This window comes from Triturus cristatus, chromosome 4_2 (assembly GCF_964204655.1).
Source record: "Triturus cristatus chromosome 4_2, aTriCri1.1, whole genome shotgun sequence".
Classification (NCBI taxonomy): domain Eukaryota; kingdom Metazoa; phylum Chordata; class Amphibia; order Caudata; family Salamandridae; genus Triturus; species Triturus cristatus.
Genome location: NC_140586.1, coordinates 454,839,722 through 454,858,728, shown reverse-complemented (window position 1 = coordinate 454,858,728; position 19,007 = coordinate 454,839,722).

Here is a 19,007-nt window from a genome sequence, read left to right as displayed (position 1 = left end):
TTCGGAGCTGGCTTGCAGGTCATGAATGCATCAGTTAAAGCACCCAACTTTGGGTCTGTCAAAGCCATTCCCTCAACGCTTGACCAATATAGTTTCTTAATAATATCTTTTTGCGGGGGCTGCTGCAAGAGCCATTCTTCTTTTAGCCCTAGCTTAATTACCATGTCCCTCAGATTTTTCAACCATGGGATTAGTCTGGAACCATTTAAAGCAATAAGTTCGTCAAAGGCGGCTGCATAATTGCTCAGTTCTGGGGTTCTCCTAAGCCGGACCCAAAATAAAACGGGCCGGAGGCCAACAATGTCTTTGATGGAACGACGTCCCAAATCATAAAGTAACGGCTTAGTAGGGGTGGAGACTGGGAGACCCACTAATTCTCTCATAAATTTGTGTTCTACAGAGACTAAATCAGCAACTCTTTCCGATCTCCACAATTCAGATCCGTGAGTAGCAGCAGACAATGCCTTGCCCTCGTATACTAATAAGGCAGGGCTAATAGGCTTAGTAGATGATAAACGGTGGTCTCTAAGGATTGCTCCTGTCACTCTCTTTAGATTTAAAGTCATTTTGACAATGTGCAAATCCCATTTCATTCTAGAGTTTATCCTAACCCCCAGATAATCAAAGGCATCCACTTCTTCTAAGGGGGTGCCATTTAGTGCGACAGTGGTTTTTTTGTGTTTTTTGTTTCTAGATAATACCATCAATTTGGTCTTAGTAGTATTGATGGTAAGTCCACGATTGTCGCAAAAGGTACAGAACTTGTCAAGCAGTTTCTGAAGACCCATAGGGGTCTTAGACATGAGGAGTGTGTCGTCTGCAAAGAGGAGGGTGGGTGTTTTTTCCCCCGCCAGGGCGGGGGCATCCGCTGGGTCCTCCCTCAAATGGTCTACCACCCCATTAATAAAGAGGGAGAACAGTGTCGGAGCCATCACGCATCCCTGGCGAACCCCCCTCTGGACAGGAATATGGTCAGTCAATTGGCCTTCACTCCCCCATCTAATTCTTGCATATGTGAACTCATGCAGTCTTTTGATAAACTCCAAAAGGTATCGTGGCAGCCCCATTCCATGTAGAACCTGCCAAAGTTTTAAGGTCGATAAAGGCCAGGTATAAAGATCCCCCGCCAATCAGGACAGTCTTCCAATATGTGGCGAGGAATCTGAACACCTGGTCCATAGTACCCACTTTCTTCCTAAACCCTGCTTGTAAATGTGATAAGACGTTTCCCTCTTCAAGCCAGGTCCACATTCGCGAGTTGAGAACCCTGCCAACCACCTTTTGGATGACATCAATTAAACTTATTGGCCTGTAGTTGGCAGGGTCCTCTCTCGCCCCCTTCTTATAGATTGTGACTACCTCGGCACCCTTCCATGAATCAGGGATAGCTTGGCCTCTTAGCAGTAAGTTCATCACATTAGTGATAAGTTCTGCCCATATAAGGGGGTCATGGAGGATCAAATCGCCTGGTAGGCCATCAGGGCCTGCCGCCTTCCCGGAAGCTATGCTTTTGATGGCGATCTGAACCTCCCCAGAGGTAAAAAGGTCCATTGGATCAGGCTGTAAAAAGGTTAGGTTAAGGTCTGGACTATCAGACGTGAGGTGGTCGGGATCTACCTCATTACAATATAATTTTGAAAAGTGCACAGACCACTGCTGTTTGGTTATATTGTTGGGGATTGGTTCAGAGTCTCTTCTGGATAGTTGAGTTATTAAGGTCCAGAAGATTTTAGAGTCTTTTGAAAAGGCTGCGTTCTTTAGTGCTTGCCAATGTTCCTCCTCCCAAGCCCGTTTAGCAGCTGCTATGGATTTTTTATAAGCTTGCCTAGCCAGCCTGACAGCTATCGGATCTTTATTCCGAAGTGCAAGTATGATCTCCTGTCTCTGGGTTCTACATTCGTTGGTAAACCATGGGTTGCCTCTCTTGGGTTGATGATTTGTGCCAGCTTTTGGACCTTTTATTATAAAATGAGAGCCTATGTCCTCAATGAGGGTTTTATAAGTATTATTAAAGTTAGCATAATTTGTCACAAGCGACCCTGCATTGAGGTGAGCAAATTCAGCAGCCTTAGAGGCCACTAGGAGGTTTATGGAGGTTAGGGTGTCCTCGTGACCTGATACTTTGTGCCATTTCAACCTTCTATTGCAGTTTGTAGGAGTTACTACTTTTGAGGCCAAATTCAAATTTAAGGAGTTTGGCCTTGAATTCCATTTAAAAACTGCACAGAGGGATTATGGTCACTATCTGGCATCTGTTCTACCTTCATATCAACCACCTGCTCCCAAGAATTTGCATCTATGATAATGTAATCGATACGCGATGGCCCATTTAATCTATTAAAGGTCATAGCCCCATGTTGATCAGAGAGAGTTCTTCCATTTAGGGCACGGAGGTTAAATTCCAGAGTGAGACCGGTCATCTGAAGTGCCCTTGCTGACCATCTCATAGTAGAACTCAAATTTAAAGGAGGGATACAGTTTTTACTGTCTTCCTCAGTGAGCCCTAAAAGATCAGCATCTCTTAGTGGTTCGTACGTACAATTCAAATCACCACCTATAATGATATTAGAGAGTGGTGGGATACCTGACAAAACGTTTTCCAGAGTGGAGATGGTGGCAGAGTTTTGAGTGGGAGGGCCTCCTCTAGCGTATACATTGAGGAGGTCAACTCTAGAGCCATTCCGGGGCCGTTTGAAAGATATATGAAGAAGATCTACTGACTTGGCATTATGGGTTTTAATGTCCAAATTCAGAGCGACCTTAATCCAAATATGTAGGCCTCCCGAAGGTCGGCCCGCACCCTGGTGGACTGCCGGTATATGAAAAGTAGAATAACCAGGCTTATAAAGAGGGTCTAAGCTCCAGGTCTCCTGAAACATGCAAATATCGTATTGGTTGACAAAGTCAAGCCAATCCGGGTTAGCCAGGTGTTTCTTAAGGCCTGCGATATTCCACGAAAGTATTCGGATTGTTCCCGAGTTGACCTTCCCACTATCTGGTATAGCATTAGTCAGGGGTACGGGGGAATAATTTTGGGGTGAGTGTCCCTTCGTTGAGCCACATGGGGGATGCTGGGTGCAATGTACTAGGGGGCGTCAATCAACATCCTCTAATCCTCTAAGTGGGGAGAAGCAATTAAAAGTAGGTACATTAAAAAGAGATAGTCCTGCCTGTGGCCGAGTTGGAATGATGGGGTAAGTAGGATTCCTAATTAATGACTGCGGATAAAAATAGGTTAGATCGAGGGTTCTAATGGGGCTCTGGTATGGAGCTTGGGACCAATTCACAATGTGTCTAGTAGCTCTAACATCTCTAAAATTGACAACAATTACGTCGCCTTCAATGTCCTTGGGCCGTGGGCCCACCCAACCAAGCCTACGAACATTCAAAAGTTCGCCATTTATATTAAGAGGTAATGGCCTGTTCTTTCCCAGCCAGTGTAAAACCTTGTTTTTTAGGTCATAATAACCTTCCTTCTTGCCTGCCTCTAGTGCAGGAACTCCTGTCATTTCGAAATACTCAACACCACAAACTACATGGTTGGACAACAAATAGACACAACATAGACAAAAGAATCAACATTACAAAAACAAATATTATAAACTTGAGTACTGTATTTCATAAGCAAGTTCTTTTCCAATAAGAGACAGATAAACAATGCCCTGCATGTTGAAATAGTATATTGTTTTAACAAAACCAAGGATAACCTTAGTCAGGGCCACAACCAGACAGTGAACTATTTGGGCTCACAATCATATGTCATCATTTTGTGTAGTTATTTAACGATGTTATCCAAGATGAGCCAGCATAGTACTATTTTTGAAGCACGCTTGTGTGGTCAGGTGATAGCTGACGCGTTTCAAACCCAAAAGTATAGTTTGACCGGGTTCTCCTCAGGACTCAGACCTCATTGAGAGCTCCTTTTGAGATCAACAGATCTCCTCTGTAATGTTGAATCTTTTGTCTATGTTGTGTCTAGGTCTTGTCCGACAATGTAGTTAGTGTCATTGAGTATTTCGAAACTTGATCAATATTAATGCTGTGATTCTAATGTGAATCCTTGTATGTTGATTGTTTACTTGAGAAAACCAATGGGTATTTGAATACAACATTTATGAAAACATATTTTCACAAACAAAGGGAAAAGGGAAAGAAAAAATGAATAAAATTATGATTTACAGTCACATCAAGTGTCATGTGTGATCATGTGGAGTGACGACTAACTGACATCAGTATTGGCATGTGTGTTGTGGTGTGCGAGTATCTCCTAGGGCTCGAAACCAAGCTTGCCTCCTGTTCTGAAGTCTCAGGGGCCACAAAGACTTAACCAACTCTGGGTACCGCTTCAAGAACCGCGGTTTCAGTTGCCACAGAGGGGGGAAAGCAGCCAACTCTGTCCCCAAGTCTGTGTCCTGAAGACACCGCACAGGGCACCATCCGCATCTCGCACCGCAACCATGGTCTCACCGACGACAACGACCCATGCTACCGCCAGCGTTCCGCTGCCTGCACCATGACCTGTGGGTGTCGCACTCAGCACCGCCTCGCTTCACTTTGCCACCCTGGTCTCACCAATGCCATCGATGCACACTGAATGCTACTTCCCTTACCACATCGTGGCCTGGGGCACCGCTCATAAGTCTCACGACACACCGCTCCATCCCAACATGGTGCAAGGATACGCACATTGGTGCCAGGCTGCAGAAATGGCACCAGCACAGGGAGAAAGGACTTGAATTCATTGTATTGCTTAAATACAATGAATTTCTGCCCTTTCCCTTTGGCATAGGGCAGTGCAGCAAGTTGCCTTGCTGCTCTGCCCTAAGCCAAAATCCCATAATTACCTCCTAAGTTTATTACTTTCTCTTACTCATTTTCTTTGAAATTTTAGTTTGAAAGTCTTTATTCAAGCACTCACTCTTACTAGTAAAGCAAGCAGCAGAATCAGAGCCTGACCTCAGCCCAAACAAGCATTTGCAATGCAATAGGTCTCGCATTTACGCGAGTTTGAGCTATTGGCATTGTAAATGACAATGCCTTTTATTTATGTTTTGGTTTTTAAAACATAAATAAAAGGCATTGTCTATTACAATGCTAATAGCTTAAACTCACGTGAATGCAAGACCCATTGCATTGCAAATGCTTGTTCTCTATGACATGGGTTAAGTGTTGACCGCATAGGTTCTAAAAGTAAATGAACAAAGAAAAGGGGTAATAAAGACACCAAAACCACTCTACTCGTCAAAGTGTTTTTTTTTTATGCATTAATCTAAAACGCACGCCCAAACAAATTTTCTTTTCCACCGGATCATATGTACAAGCACTCTTACCAATGGTGTCTGTACATATGTTTATCATTTGCAGACGGCGCTTGCTATAATTACATCATTTAGAATTAGTCATTCATTACATCTTGCTGGCGTGCTTTACTGACATTGATGATGATTAGTTTCCCCTTGCAAACCTACATAGGGATTATCACGATTTCTAATCTCTCTTCGTCCTGATGATGTCGACCCTTATATAACTAATTTTATGGGGTTGAAATGTCGACAAGATACATGATTCAGTGTTGTTCAACAGCAATTGTGTCCATATCAGTCACAAGTTTTGTAGATATGTTTTTTGTATAGCACTTGCACACTTTAAATTCACCTATTTCACTTTCACTGTGAAGTGGTATATTTGGGAGCACCATATTACCATAAAGTGTATGAAAAGAAAACTTTAACTTTATTGTTTTTAAACTAACTGCATACATTTGATTTGATTATTGATTAAACCAATCTATTGATGGTTATGTATGGTGGCCAATGAAGTTGAGGCTCACACTTCCTCCTAAGGGACCATTGATGTATTTATACACTGATCAATACAACAATTGCATCTCAAAATGAATGACGGGTCACAAACTAATCTCTGTAGAACAGTTTGTGACCTGTGCTAAGTGCATCAAACCCACTGTTTTTGTCTAGGCAGGGGACAGTCGATTGGTTGCTTCCATATGTATATTTGAGATGGTATGACAGAATACAGACACCAAAAATATCATGCTACAAACATATCATAGCCAGAATATCGATTACCAAAATATCATGAAGGTAAGAAGATACAGGTAAGTATAGATTTGCTGGTTTTAATTCCACATCAAAGTACCTTGAAGGTATATGTATATTGTCTAGGTATCGATGTGGAGCTAAGTAACTCTATATTTACAATGTAAACTTACTTTCTCAATGTTTTTGTAGTTTATATTCAACCCTAATATTTTTATAGCCCGATATTTGGGACTCAATATTCTGGTAATACACCTTAGATGAAGGATGTCACACTCAGTTGGCCAGTCCGTTCACCACCCACTTCCCAAGGCACAGAAGATTTGAATGTTATTTCATGTCACATTATTTTGATTTGAAATGCCTAGAGCCAGAAGGAGCAGAACAGGCCTCTTTGACAATGTACAGACCGAAAGTACATGGCACTTCCTTCCTTGTAGAAGCTGTTTGTAGTTCATGCTTGGCCTGTGGCTTGCTAGAAGGCGCACAGCTATTGGCACGAGTAAATTTCTTCTGTATCAAGAGCCAGGGTACACTTACCGGACTGAAATGTAAGCAGTGGATGCATAAGTGCCCCCTGAGTTGGTAAGCATTTGCATGTGTGTTTATCACCGCAGCCTGTTCTCTATTACTACTCTGCAAAAGGATGTTTTTGCCTTTTATGGGAGAATATCATAGATGTTTTCCCAGGTTTGGAAATAATTTGTGAATACCAGCAAGCAAGGATGTTTGTGAGTGCTCCTATATGTTCATGGCATTCCCACCTTAGAAAGTCGACATGAGCACCTCTTTTAAGACTCAGACCACTCAAAATCTGCGTGTAAATCTTTTATAGGTGTAAATCCATGTGTTGTGAATAGCAAAATAAAAATTGTAAAAAAATAATGTTTAAAAAAAAGGCTACATGTGATAGTAAGATGAAATCACTAGTGCAAACACCTTTGAGGAAACGCTCGATGAGGGAAATGTTTTCGAGTTAAATGTACTATTCACTGTAGGTGCCATAGGGTAACAGACTGCCCAAAAGCTAATGTTTCGTATTTCAAAGCAGTATTACCTGGCAAGTAATTACAGCACAAAATCTGCATTTGGAAGGTCTCTGAAATGTGCAATCCTTTGTCACAAAGAAATGTGTTGAGTTATTTTATTTAGAAACCTGTCGTTGCTCATGCCTACCCGGTATGACGGCAGACGATCGGTTTTTCGGTCTGTTGTGCTGTTTCAGAGCCGTGGAGTAGTCACACTGCAGTATATCATGCTGAGTTAAAAGCTGCCAGAACAAAACGCGTTAACACAAATACAGAACTCGACGCAAAAAACAAGCGGCCGCGAAAGTGAAAGTAATCGTGGAAAAAGCACGGCGCGCGCCCGCGTACATGCACTGTGGCTCTAGGCTGGCCTGGTAGCACTTTTTGGAGCCCTCTCAATAAGTCTCGCCAGACCAGCGCAAGCGCTGGGTCAGGCGAGACCTAAAAACGAGAGGAAGCACAAACAGACAGAAGCCTATTTATGGAATCTTGGCAAAAGTCAGTGCAGCAAAACACCTTGCTGTGCTGCCCTACGCCAAAGTGAAAGGGCAGGAATGCACTGTGTTTAAGCAAAACGGTGCCGTTGTGTCCTTTCTCCCTGCGCTTGCGCCATTTCGGAACCCTAGCTCCAATGTAGGCACCCTTGCACCATGGTGCAAGGGTGTCTCCATTGCATACAGGATTGTTTTAGTGCAGTAGGGACACCTTCCTGCACAAAATCTATTCTGAGAGGTGTTTTCCTCTGTTTGTGCTGCAGAATGCAGTGCACAGAGAAAGAGGAAAAAACAAGGAGAAATAAACATATTTCTCCTCGTTATGCCTCACCTCGGGAGGCATACAGATTTTGTGCTTCCCAGGGGTACATCACTTTGTAAATCTGGGGCAGCTTCAAATTCCATGAGTGTTGCGTGGGAAAACTCACTACAACACCAATAGAATACCTCCCAGGTGCAGAGTAAGGCGACACAGCGATTTGCACTGCGTCGCCTTACACATGACTTATGACGCCACTCAAAGCCATAAAGGGTAGCTTTGCGGGGCTTCATAAATCGAAATGAAAGCCCTGCATCACCCATATACCAACTTACATGGTGCAAAAGTGACTCAGGACTTGCATAAATAGGCCCCTAAATATCCAAGATATGAAGGGAGAATTCTTTCTATACATCAGGCATTTGTTTTTGTATTTCAGAAGCAATCCCTTCCATTGCAGCACGGCCAGCATGTGGCATGGGTGAACTAGGCCTAGGGGCCAATCTTTATGGGCTTGCATGAAGCTGATGTATTAAAGTGAACAATAGCGAGGGCACCAAATTTATTTCTGACCAGGGCATTACTAGAGCCCTGTGTGCAAAGTGTTTAAACATGTGTGATGGCCACCGAGGTGTGGTTATCATGTTATGGGACGTAGCACTTAGCATTGGGATGGATGATGAAGTGTGAGAGAGAAGCATGAAGCTAATGGGTTTCAGTCAGCTTGCATCTTTGAGCTGCTCTTCAGGTCCCTTTATGAGATTTCATGGGTTCATATTACACTTAGCTGTTTACTGCACTGGGTTGTCCAGCCCGGGATATTTAGTTGAAAGTTTATGGTCCTGAGCAGGCATGGGTTAAAGGGAGAAATAATTGAGAGATGTGGTAGGATGGACATTGCTACATTGTTAATATCATCCTATATCAGATTGGTACTGTGAGATGATGTCAGGAAGCGGTCATAGTATGGGCCTAGTTGGGGCCTCCAGTGGTGGACTAAAATAGAAAAATAAAAATAAATAAATAAAAGTATTCTGAGAGACACCAATTAGAGTGGGCGGGAGAGTAGAGAAGGAGAATGGATAAATAGGAAGAGAGTGATTGCGCAAGGAGATGAAGGGAGCAGGGCTGGTTTGAATCTTTTTTGCAAGAGCTACTTTTGGTTTCCCAGTCCAGCCCTGCATTTTTTTAGCACTTTAAGTGGAAATGCATTCGCCGAAGAACTCGCTATATGGCAACTGGATGGCCATCAGGGCAAAGTGACAGAGAAAAAAACATGACTACAGGTTTGATGTAGCAGTCAATAAATTAAGCAATCTGGGTGACATGAATGCCTCTCCCACCCATTGCATCACATTTTATAAAATGTGTATATCAGATACAATCGTTTATGCATTTTCTGTCACCGACTCTGAATTGTAGATCATTATCATGTAGATCATCAAGTCAAAAGATTTCATACAGCTCTCTTCAGAAAAAATACAGTCCTCGAGCAGCAATTCTTAGGGCAGCCCCTCTCTACATAACTGCAAGTGGGGTTCATCAAGGTAGTGTAAAGGGATGCTTTACACCTGTCTTTATTTGAACCGCCATCAGATTAGCAACAGCTCATGTCAGGGAGGATGTCTGCACCATCTTTAATAATCTGTCTGATTGACTGTGGTGCTAGTGGCTGATTTCCTGGTACTCTCGAGTTTCTTCTTAATCACAAGCCCGCTTTATCAAATGTATAATTATACTAGCTTCAGCCGGAAAGGTCAAGCTACAGACAGCTTCTCTTCCCATCGGTACACTAGAAATGCAGAGTTATTAACTGGACTCACGTGACCATGCTGTCTGACCATGCTGACAAAGAGTCTCCCCGAAGACATGCGACTAGTCGCTAGCCGTGGAAAGGCCTCAGTGCAAGAGCTCCGTACAGAGCTCCAAATATGATGGAAGAACAGGAAGTGTGGGGCTGACTGCTGATACAGCAAGTCCTTCGAAATATGGATCTGTAGACAGCCCGACCTGCAGTGTTAGGCTGCACGGTAGTCAGAGACAGAGAAAACCTGCTCTCGCCCCACACCAGGATTCACATAAAGGGGCATATTTACAAGCCCATTGAGCCACTTTTGCGACACTTTTAACATGACGCAAAAGTGGCGCAAGAGGCTTGTAAATCTGCCCCAAAGTATTTTTGTGCCATCAGTTCACTTTTCGAGACTGAGCTACTGTGAGGAAAAGATGATCCCTCAGTCCCCAGGCACAAAAAAAAAACACTAGTCCTTTCAACATGTATTAAGAAGAGGGTCCCATTGTAATAAATGCTAATGGTACAGAGAACATACATTTGTTTACATGTATACCACTATGAATGTGATTAATTCCTAATTTTTTTATTTGTTGTGAAGGAATTTCATAAAGCACTGAGTGTCGCATTTTAGATTCTTCATTTAGCTTCGCATATTACAGTTGTTTTGCCATTACCTTCAGACAAATTAAACAATAAACCCGTTCCCCAGCCATGACCCAGTCTTGTCATTTATTTTTCATGCAGGTGAAGGCCGTGTACATTTGATCTTCGTCTCATTACACCCCGCCATCCGAACGTATCACGAGTGGCCTCAAGTCTTCAAACTCATGCAAAATTCAGACAGAACTCCAGCGGCATCAAACCCTTCGTTATGCACAAACCTTGTGTTTGAGTTGCGGACATTCCTTCTCTGTCTGCACTCGTGGTAATTCATTATCATATGATATAGATTTCCAAGTATCATCTCTGTATTGATTTTCATAACTTTAATAACCACTCCAAGGAAGATGGCTCCACTTGGCGTCATTGATCGCATCAAAAATTCAATGCTTACAGAAATACTGAAGGGCTAATTGGATGCAGAACATTTCAGTTTTAATCTTAATGCAGTCCTAATTTTCTGGCAAGACCTATCTGCAGGTTTGATGAGAGTAAAAAAACGTTAGTGTGCATTTCAGGAGCATCTGGTATGCACTTACAAGTAGCCTGCAACAAACATGGCTCCGAACTTATCGACTTCTCAAAGTGAGGTCTAGCGCGCGCAGCACTCGCCGCCATTTTACATGTTCAGAGCTTTATCCGCCTGAATCAATCAGGATTTTTCTAAAGTGAAGGACATCAGCAAAGCCGGATGCGAAGTCCTTCTCAGGCAAGTTATGTACAGTAGGTAAGAAACAAGTAATGGCTTTAAAAATCCTAAACACCTAAGGTTTTCTCAAACTAACCCCTACAGATGATGATCGAAATGATTTACTTCATTATAATCAGGACCACTGGAATTATGCAGGGAGGAAGGACGAAAATGTACCGCAGGACTGACTAAACTAATCTACAGGAACCGTCGAATGAAGAAGCCCAAGGCAACACATTCTGTGGCAGTATACGTGATGTTAGTCATTTTTACATACACTTTTACGCATGAATAGTGTCTGAGCAATGTTTCACTTCATCAGTACCAAATTGACCCTTGTGCAGCAATAACCTAAAGGTCAAGTTAACTTTGTAGCGTCTGCCACTGTGCGCACCAATGTGGCGTTCTCTTTGGTAACTTGTTATCCGTTCGAGCTAGAAGCAATAGTGTTTGTTGGAATCTGCAGGTATGGAGCAGATGGTGGTTAATGCTCTGCAGGTGATAGGGAGTGCGCGTAGCCCACCCAGTGCTGTGCTTTTATTTGGGAGATGATGGCCTTGGCAGCTTCTTCCAACAGCTCTGAGACCACTCACCTCTAACTCACAGTGGTTTAAGCTGGACTCACTGTAAATGGCAGGACGGAGGGCCAGCTCTCTTCGGTGAGGCACTTACACAGTTTCATAGCTGCCATTAGGGCCCATGGAAAGCTTACTGCACCACTGTGCTAGGATCCACCATCACATTTATCTTTGTAGCCATTTTTATTATAATTCTATAATGTTAGCCCCTTAAGCCTGTCCAATGTAGAAACCTGTGTAACGTCCCACTTCTGATAATATGAGAATATTAAAATGGACCGATTTGTCTGTTAGAAGTGATTGGACCCCAATGTCATTTGACAACTGCACAGACTATAGCACCATTCTTGATCAAACCTTTTTCCTGTCCATGCTTTACAAATAAGCAAAACAATCATTGTCACCTGCAGCAGCTGTTGAAGCCACTAGATTGCCCATAATAACTAGTTTCTGCAGCAAAACGTGCATCCACAGGTATATATACATATATATATATATAACACTACACCATTTCCCACACCCACTCCTAACTACACAGATACCTACACTCATTGGCACCTACCGCAGCATCCACGTTAGCCCTTGCACTTGCAGTCAACCTGACATTGATACTACCATCACACCCTGAGTAACACATAAGCTAACAGCAAGTTAAGGAAACTTCAGGATACGCTTACACAGCGATGGGTAGACAAGCACACTAGTTTAGGAATTGGTCCATCCAGCAGACTGAAGACCTTTACGTATGTCAGATAATCTTAGTGACTCTACCACCTAGTAGACACAGGTTTCAATCACATGTTTGCATTTCCATGTCCACATGGCTTCTGACAGAGGTGTCAGCTAGCAAAAAAGATGTGCCATGTTCTCACTCCACCTGATAACACTGGTAATGTATTCTCATGCAAAAAGTATTAGCAACCAAAAGCAAGCAGTGAGCATGAAAGAAAGGCAGTCGCTGTTCACTTTAGAAGCATAACTACCATTTCACGTGTTGCCTCGTTGCTCCACAACGCTTTCAGCAGATGTTCCTTTGTCTGATACTCTCCATTGTGCTGAAAAGCTCTGCCCTGGACATGTCCTTTGGATTCACCTCTGTAAGGACAACATCACTTTAGGTTGCAAACGGTGTTTATGTTTTTTGTTTTCAACCAACAAGGACTGGTAAACAACCACTGGTTCAACAAACCAATTCTATATCTCTGCCCTCACAGTGCAGAGGGATTGAAGGCAGTAAAAAGCAAGAAAGCATTAAAGAGTCAATTTTAACACCGTCCAGCTTGCCTTCCAGGGCTGCATGTGCCCTTGCTATGCACAATATCACTGGTAAGAAATGGCTACATGAGGGGTTACTGTCGCTTTACCTGCCTGACAAACCCCAAAAAAAGGAGGACTGGATGTCTGAAGTACCAGATAGCCAAGATCACTGAAGAAAAATAACCCTAGGAGGCTTCCTCACGTGTGACAGATTGCCCCAGTTCCTATCCTCTTCATGCCTTTTTCCTGAGCCAACCTACCATAATCTATCCCACATAATAATGCCTGAACCTCATGGGACCTGTCAAGCTTCTATCAAGTTTTGGAGGGAAGGGCAGGGTAACCCTCCACGAAAAATGCCCCTCCGACATTCTGTCACTCAAACTATAGTTAATGCCTTAAAGGATCAGGGGTATGGACAATTTTTATGAGTGATTAGGTCTTAGCATCCTCCAGCCAACCCTCCCTTGAGGCATAGTTGGCTTATGGACTTGACAAGCTCTTTCAGTAGGGTAGAATAAAAGATGATCCCCTTGCCCATCTCGGTCCCCTAAAAAGGCAGGGAACGTATTGATTTTCTGGAGGCAAGGTTTGAGCTTCTCCAACCTATACTCTGGGGACCAGATTTACTAAAGTTTCATGGGAACTTCCTGCGCATCATTGGGGGAATGGAGAGAGAAGAAATGTGCCATCTCGTTCACTTCCACTCCCTCCATGCACTGTGTGCTGCCCAGCACCAAAAGACAGCCTTGTGCCATGGTACAAGGGTGTCTATCTTACAGGCAGGATTGTTTTTGTGCAGGAAGGTACAAGTTCCTAAGAGGCAATTTCCTCTTCCTATATGTGATCCAGAATGCATTACGCGTCGAAAGAGGAAGTAACAAGAGAAATAAAAATTGTCACAAGAGAAATGAAAATTGTCAAAATCCCAGGTTCACTGATTTTAGTAAATCTGGGTTTGCATTAAATTCCATGAGTGGGTACAGGGGAATGCCCATGCTCATCTCATGGAACTCGTACCACTACAAAATGTAATACAGCACAGCAGAAGCAACTGGGTTGCGTTAAGTATCTTTACAAAGTCATGCAAGGTGGCACAAATCACCCCTTGTGTGGCTTAGTAAATATACTTTAAGCACTTGTGTCGATTTGCAAGTCGTAAGGTCAATGGAACTCCTTAGTAAATCTGGGCCTGGAGGTTTTTCCAGCTGCATGATATCCAGCCCATGAAGAGTGGGGCATCCTGTGACAAAAAATGCTCTGGAGAGGTACTACAGATTACAAGAATGGGGAAAGGAAGTGTTTGAGCTCTGTGGAAGGTGCAGGGATGCTCAGTGGCGTAGCTAGAGGGGGGCGGTGGGGGCGGTCTGCCCCAGGCGGCACTATTTTGGGGGCGGACAAAGGCATTCAGATAAGGCTCAGCTTGCTTTCGTGGACGTTTGGGGATGGGCAGAGAAGGAATAGGGCTCGGGCAATGTCCTCTTCTTTTCTGTGCTGGCAGCTGTCCCCCCCTCTCTGTCTTGCTCCTTACTTACTGAAAACCGTAACTTGAAGAAACGGTTCACAACCTCTCTTTCCTTCTTTCATTTAGTAGCTTCCCTGTGAAATGGATACAAAAAAGAAAAACACTCTTGCGGGAAATGCCCTTTTTCTGACATTTTTCTATTCCAAAGTGCAGCAGGATGGATAGAAATAGAAGGTTTTAAATATGAAAAATAAATACATAACTAAATAAAGCAAGACAGAGGGGTTGCGAAGTGGCCAGATTGGTTTTATTCACATCCAAACACATCAGCCTCACTTTACAGACTTTGTAGTGAAGCGATACTTTTGTTTTCTCATCTTTCTTTGAACAGCAGTGTTGTCCCCAGGTGGGGAAGTGCACCATTCCTGAAGGTACTGCAATACCTGGTTGATGGATGGATTGGAAAACAAAATGTGTACCATGGCTCGGATGTGGTCTTTTTAAACCATACTGCTTACGTTTATTAAGGATATAAGCAATGGACATTGAATCGGTTCCCTTCATGGCCCTGTAGTCATGTCCTTAACTTTTCAGGTAAAACCACTCGCTGATTTCTGAATAGTGAGTGAGAGATCGTTAAGGTAACCATGTTGTTTCTGCTTACATTTCACATGCTTTACTTAATCTTGCATTCCCTATGAGTGTTTGCTTTTACTTTTTTTTTTAGTCAGAATATTACTCTTATCAAGTGCATAATTTGAATTGAGCCACATCCAAGTGTTTATAGCGGGCAAAATTAGGTTGTAGCTGAAGGCAGTGCGAGTTTCTCTCAGTAGGGCAGTGTGGTGTTCGGTAGGGGAGAGGATGTGGCACTATGGCTAGAGCTGCCGAATTTGGAACTGGGGAACTGGGTTCAACCTTCATGACCAGTCCACCAGACCACTCTACTGAGGGAGCATATTCCCATGCTAGACCTTACAAGGCCCCACTAGACCTTAGAAGGCTTGATGTCTTACCACAAGCAGGTGTACCCTAGTGGTGTCAGTTGTGGGTTAACCTTGAAGGCCTGTCCACCACAATCCATACTGAAGTTCATCTCCAGTCTTGCGGGCAGGCCTACGAAGCAGCACACCCTAGAGCAACAGTGATCCAGTCACTGTGACTCTGTCACTGAGGTCACATGAAACTTGAGCAGGTTAGGGCGGTGCAAAGGGTGTGACCGCACTGGGTACCTATTTCGGGTGGGTGTGTAGTGTTTGCAAGTATATTATGGCTTAAAAAAAACTTGCTGCCACTTTCCTGACATCCAGCAATTTTCAGAAACAATAAAAATGTCATGATAACGTCGGTGATTAATGTTCTTCCTAGAGAGAGAGCTGAGTTTTGTCTAGTGGAAGGGTTGACTCCTGGAAAGGTAGCACAGAGGGTTACTGTGCCTGCTGCAAAGAACATGTACCATGCAGATCACAAAGTGCACTGCTTTAATGGGGGGACCATGATGAATGGTCATTTGATGTCAGCTGTAGCTGATGGATCCCTGAACAGTGTCATGTATGTGCATGTTTGCATTGTGCTGAAGGGATTACCACGTAATTGTTCACGCAGCTCTCTGATGGATGTCACATGCGGTTTTTCTGAGTCCCCAGATAGATCATGCAGTCTGTGTGTTCTCTTTTGTACTGCCAGTCACCGGTGTATTCAACTGTGTAGCCTTGGACCATGTCATGTACATGCATGTAACTTGCATGATCGAGGTAACTATTAGCGGTGATACTATGTGTCTCTCGGTCCTCTTTCAAGTGCTTGCCGTCCTTTTTCCCCAGCAACCCACCCCCCCAGGGGCGGCAATCTGAGGGATAGCCCCGGGCGCCACAAGCTCTAGCTATGCCTCTGGGGATGCTCAGTGAAAGCATCATTGCCTTTGCTGTGGGCTCATGAATTAAGTAGCATTGCAATGGTAAAGCAGGTGACACACAATGACTGGGAACCGCTGCCAAGTTGGCTGTGTGCAAGTTTACCCTTTGGAGGTGCTCTGTTTTATAAAAAACAGTTTGAAAGCTTTACATTATGCCAATATTCTGAAATTTTAAAGAACTACAAAATAGTTGTGAGTTGGCCGACTTCATTGTACATTGTGCATGTTAGGCTTCAAAGACCTCATTTTCTAAGTGTATGGGTAATGCCTACTGGCCGGGAGGGTGTGGGGCGAGGAGCAGACAGACAACTTACACTGGAATTCAAGTGATGAGTTTCCAAGCCCATTGCTGACCCTTATCGTTATCCTTGGCAATTCGCTCGATTTCAGCAGGCAGGCAAGCAATGGGTTAAGTGTAATCTAAGATAAAACTGCCAAGACCTCAGACTGTCAGATCTGAGTAACCCGAAGAGCTCTGCTGTCTGATCTGGTCTGAGCTTGAGGCCTCTTTTGTAGCCCTGTTTTACACCTCTATTATATAGGGCCAGAATGTGTAAATTCCATATAGCCTAAGAGGTGGTTGTGTTCATATTTGCATGATATAAGCAACCGGAGGTATAGCTATGCAGCCCGAAGCAAACATGTTTTGTTCTATATCACTTGCTTACAAATTGCCCCCCAAAAGTGAACTAATTTGTAGGCCAAAGTTAAATGTCGAATAATATGCAAAATACATGTGTAAACCTGGACCATCAATGCAGAGAAACAATTTCTACCCTTCACTACTAGACTCCTTCTTGTTCCTGTTCTTGTCTGTGTCTACTGCTTAACTAACATATGTTTCACTTCAATATCTTTCTTTGTATAGAGCAAACTGCACACTCAATTACATCTCTGCACTCTTAGTGTGGGAGCAGCAGCTATTTCAAACTATAGGCTCTGTCCTACTAACCTCACTTTCCTGCTCAAGTTGGCGCAAAAGATTTACAACTGTTTGAAAGAGAGCAAGAGGATTTGTTTGTCTACATTCTTCCCTAATGAGCAGTGCTCGTGCATTTCCAGTTTGAAAAGTAATGTACTGAGGAAGGTCTATGGCTATGACTTTCCCTGAATGGAAAATGCTGAAATGTGAGAAGAATGTAAGTTCGAAGCTTGCAAGTATATTCAAAAAGGCTATTTTTATAATTCACTAAATGGACTCTAAAACACAATGGCCGTTAGCCTTAATAGATGAATGGGTCAAGCATGAGAAAACCATGGTGGAAGACCCGAATGAAAGAAAATTCTTCAGCTGAAATTTTTGCAGTGACTACACTTCTAGGAACCTGAAAGTTAAAGAGCAAAACATGTTTCATTATGACCAACTTAAAGTTTAAGAGCTACCTATGTTTCTTGTTCAATTTGATAAGTTTTATTAAAGATTGAAATTTCTCAATATGCTAAATACAGGTTCATAAGGACGGAAAACGAAGACTCATGGAAGGAACATAAAGTACTGTATAGTTACAATTAGCATATAAAAATAAGTATGAATCTGTGTTACTAAAAAATAAAACACTAGGCATATGTAAACGTTTTAGAAAAGGAAGAGAGAGATGAGGAAAAGATTGATCAATATCCTTGTAAGATAAATGCATCAAAATAATATATACATATACAATTATTTCTGGCCTTTCCCATCGGAGAAAGATGCACTACTCGTTAAACATTGGAGAGGCCGCAAGTTTGGAATTATTTCAGATATCTAATGCGGGACTGCAGGGGAAAATGAAAAGTAACTTTGCAATTTGATACCCGGAGGCCCACTGGAGGGCTATAAATACATATTAAAAAAGCAAAGTTAATGCAGACCCCACGAGAGGGTAAGAATTGCCTGAAAGAAACTACGGGGGATATTCTCAAGAACGTGCGATAATCATCGCCAAAATAGGTCAGCGCAATTTTTCATATCGCCGTCTATGGCGGGAAATTAACGCCGTGTTAACGTCGTATCCACAACACAGCGGTAACATGCGATAGTTTCCCGATAACGCGTCAAATGTCCGCAATAAAATGACCGGGACTGCAATAACAATCTAAAGGCGAACATGAAAAAAGTTGCGATGGGCCCAACCGCGATGACAAAAAACAGCGATAAGCAGAGCTAGGCCTGCAATTCACTCACGTCAGGCGGGAAAAATCACTATAAAAGCAGAAAAAACAACAGAAACAAAACCAAAACAACTGCGAAGCACAATGGAGGTAGCCGGAGCAAGTACAGAGGACAACCAGAACCCCACAAGCCCCACGAAGGACCAGACTGGGACCTTGGGGTCAGGGAAGGGCAAGGAGAAGAAGAAGAGGAAGACACGTTTCAGTCCGCAGGAAAACTGGATCCTGATAACAGAGGTGACAGGACACCATCAACAACTGTTCGTCACCTCCATTGTGTCATTGGCAACAAAAAACGGAATATGGCAGTCCATCGTGGACAAGGTTAATGCAGTCCGAGTGCTGAAGAGGACAATGGAAGAGGTCAAGAGGTGCTGGAATGATGTGAAGCACAAAACCAAGTAGAAACTCTGCAACAACCAGAAGGCAGCAATGCAGACTGGAGATGGGAGTCCAGCACCACAGGAGGAGCTGGATGAGATGGAGGAAATGGTGTCCACAGTCATCAGTGTGGAGATGGTGGCAGGAGTTGGGGGACCGGACTCTGCTCAACATGACCTGAAACACCAGCAACAGGGTGAGTAACGACCAGGGACTGGAGGACGGAGAGATGGGCACAAAGGCACACATGCACAATTAAGTATAGCACAGTGCACAC